The following is a 3,564-nucleotide window of genomic DNA, read 5'->3' on the forward strand; positions in this document are numbered from 1 at the left end:
TGAAACTTCCTGAATGATGAATGAATTCCTTGAACTGGATTTTTGGAGGATAATCGGCATGAGAGTGGAGGAGGATACTCCGGTGGTGGTAGAGGTTCATTAGTCCATAAATCCTGCACCAAAAGAATATTATATCTGGTGGTAGCTATGGTCGTGGTCGAGCAGGACATGGCAGTCGTGGAGAACCTTTCCCAGGGGAGTTTTTAGTTCCTATGCGAGGATGAGTTTTGGAGCTCTTTCTGATTGTGATAAAATCGGGAACTCTTTAAGAGGTATACTGAAGCATAATTACTCATAGTGAAATAGCCGAAGAATAAAAATTGTAAAAACTCAGGATAAAATAGCATTAAAAGGAAATAAAAAAATAATTTCAAAATATAGAGATAAAAATAAAATAAAATAAATAATAGGTGTTTATAGAGAAATTAGGGCACACAGTCGTAAGGCATGCCCATGTGCTCTAATCCCAGCCCGTGCATTTTGTAGTTTTCAAAATTAGGCGCATTGGTGTACACGGCCATGTTGCACGGCTGTGTCGATCTGCGTTCGCTTCTCCTATGCCCGTGTATGCAGGAGCACGCCTATGTTAAATTGACAGGTTTACCCACAGTTAGAGGACACGCCCGTGTTCCCCAACTTTTACCCGTGTGATTTGCGAATTTTGAATTTGGGCGCGTCTGACATTTGGCCCACGCCCGTGTTCCTTGGGCGTGTGGTGCACACGGTCGTGTCGCATGGCCGTGTTTGCCTTCGTTCGCTTTTCCCACGCCCGTGTTAATCTGACAGGTTTGACCATGGGTTATAGACACGGGCGTGGCAAATGCCCGTGCTATTTTCTCAGGTTCAACCACGGTTCTATGACACGGGCGTGTCGCACGCCTGTGTTGTTTTGGTAGATTCACCCACGGTCCTAACGCACGGCCGTGGTGACTTTCGCATCCCGTGTTGGGGAAAATTTCACCCTGTTTTCACATGGCCTGAGGCACGCCCATGTGCCTGGCCGTGTGTGTTTAGAAAGCTTGTGTTCCATGAGTCGGTTAGTATGTTAGATGTTAAAACTAAAATTTAAAGAAATTAATAGTTTTAGTGCTCGGGTTGCCTCCCGAGAAGCGCTTATTTATAGTCTAAGCTCGACTTACCTCTCTGGTGAATGGTCATGGTGGTTCGAGGAGTTTATACTCCTCATTCCTACTATGAATCCCATCAAAATAAGGTTTTAGGCGGGTATTGTTTACCTTAAAGGTGCCGAATTTGGGATGACTTACCTCGACTTTACCAAATGGAAAAATGCTAAGTACCGTAATAGGAATTTCTTCATTTGGTTTGGTAGTGTCAATGTGAGGATCTGCGGCATCTAATGAAACTTTATCTCCAACCTTAAGTTGATTTGGTGAGGCATTGATCTCGTTCTGGCGTAGTTTTGGCTTATCATGTTTTCTCAGTTTAAATGTCAGCCATTCATCGAAGTCCTTAATTTGTAACATTCGTTCTTCATGTGTAGATTCTTTGTTGTGGATTGAACATGGCTGATGTGTGTCCTTCGAACTTATTTCTTGTAAAATAGGTTGCACTGTATGATCAGTCTTAGTAGAACAATTTGTACAATCATCTTCAATTTTCGATGTGTTGATCGAGTTGTGAGCTTGAAGGGTGATTGTTTCGTCTCCTACACGAAGTGTGAGTTCACCTGTGCCAACGTTAATCATTGTTCTAGTAATTGCTAAAAAGGGCCTTCCCAAAATTAAAGGAACATTACTGTCCTCTTCTATGTCTAACACAACAAAATCAACTGGGAATATAAATTTGTCAATTTTAACGAGTACGTCTCCAATGATACCCCTAGGAAATCTAACGGTTTATCTGCTAATTGAATGCTCATCCTAGTTTGTTTGGGTTTCCCTAGACCTAGTTGCTTAAACAATTTATAAGGCATAACATTGATACTAGCCCTTAGATCAACCAACACATTATTAACATCTAAACTAACAATTAAACAAGGAATTGTAAAACTCCCTGGATCTTTTAGTTTGTTAGGTAGCTTATTCTGAAGAATGGCTGAGCAAACCGCGTTCAGCTCCACATGCGACCTTTCATCTAACTTTCATTTATTTGCTAGAAGCTCCTATAAAAATTTGACTGCGTTCGACATCTGCGAAAGTGCTTCAATAAACGGTAGGTTAATATGTAGTTTCTTTAAAAGTTTAAGGAATTTACCAAATTGTTCGTCTGAGTGGTCTTTCCTTGTCTCATTGGGGTATGGCACACGAGGTTTATATTCTGCACTTACTGCATTTTGTTCGCTTTGGCCTACCTTATTCTTACCTTCGCTTACCACCAGTTCTGGCCCTGGTTTTGCCACTAACCCTTCTTCATCTTGAATGGCAATTGCGTTGAGTTGCTCCCTTGGGTTAGATTCAGTGTTGCTTGGCAAGCTACCTTGTGGTTGTTTGGAAATAACTTGGCAAGATGTCCAATCTGAGTTTCGAGCCCTTGGATTGATGCTTGTTGATTTTTAAGTGCTGTCTCAGTATTCTAAAAATGAGTCTTTGACACCGAGATGAATTTGGTTAGCATTTCCTCAAGGTTCGGCTTTTTCTCCTGCTGGTATGGTGGTTGCTGAAAGCCTGGAGGGGGTGGTGGTTTTTGATTTCCTTGCCCTCCCCATGAAAATTTTGGGTGATTCCTCCAACCTGCATTGTAAGTATTGCTATAAGGATTGTTTTGAGATTGAGGATTATTACCCATGTAATTTAACTGCTCATTCTCCATGTTGTGGCCATAAGGTGGGTATTCTGAATTGATCGATCCACCTCCATTTGCTTCGCACTGCATTACTGGGTGAACCTGTAAAGAACTAAGAAAACTATCAATTTTCTTATTCAAGAGTTCTACCTGATTAGAGAGTATGGTGACGGAATCGACGTTATAAACACTACCTATTTTCGTTGGCTTCGTCCTCATGACTTGCCACTGATAGTTATTCAGTGACATCTCCTCTATAAATTCATAGGCATCTTCAGGTGTTTTATTATTGATGGTTCCACCAGTAGCTGCGTCAACCATTTGTCGAGTTGAAGGATTCAGACCATTATGAAAAGTTTGAACTTGCAGCCAGAGTGGTAACCCTTAGTGAGGGCATCTTCACAAAAGGTCCTTATATCTCTCCCATGCATCGTAGAGTGTTTCTAAATCCATCTACACAAAAGAAGAGATATCATTACGTAATTTAGCCATTTTAGCCGGCAGAAAATATTTTAGCAAAAACTTTTCAGTCATTTATTCCCAAGCAGTGATTGACCCCCGTGGTAACGAATTCAACCACTGTTTAGCTTTGTTTCTCAAAGAAAAAGGGAATAATCAAAGGCGAATGGTGTCATAAAAAACACCATTAATTTTAAATGTATCGCATAGTTCTGAAAAGTTTGCCAAGTGAGCGTTGGGATCTTCGTTCTGCAAACCATCAAACTGAACAAATTGCTGTACCATTCAAATTGTGTTAGGTTTCAGTTCAAACTGAAAAAATCATGGAAGAGATAAAGAAGGAGTTTTAGGAGGAGATTATGG

General features: G+C 40.9%; 1 non-coding gene across 1 annotated transcript; it reads left to right on the forward strand.

Moving 5' to 3' along the window:
• The first annotated feature begins 3,121 nt into the window (after positions 1 to 3,121).
• Positions 3,122 to 3,228, forward strand: LOC128281441 (small nucleolar RNA R71). Its single transcript, XR_008271655.1, has one exon. It is a non-coding gene; the product is annotated as a small nucleolar RNA R71 (small nucleolar RNA).
• Positions 3,229 to 3,564: the final 336 nt, after the last annotated feature.

Source organism: Gossypium arboreum, chromosome 1, assembly GCF_025698485.1.
Source record: "Gossypium arboreum isolate Shixiya-1 chromosome 1, ASM2569848v2, whole genome shotgun sequence".
In the NCBI taxonomy this organism is placed as follows: domain Eukaryota; kingdom Viridiplantae; phylum Streptophyta; class Magnoliopsida; order Malvales; family Malvaceae; genus Gossypium; species Gossypium arboreum.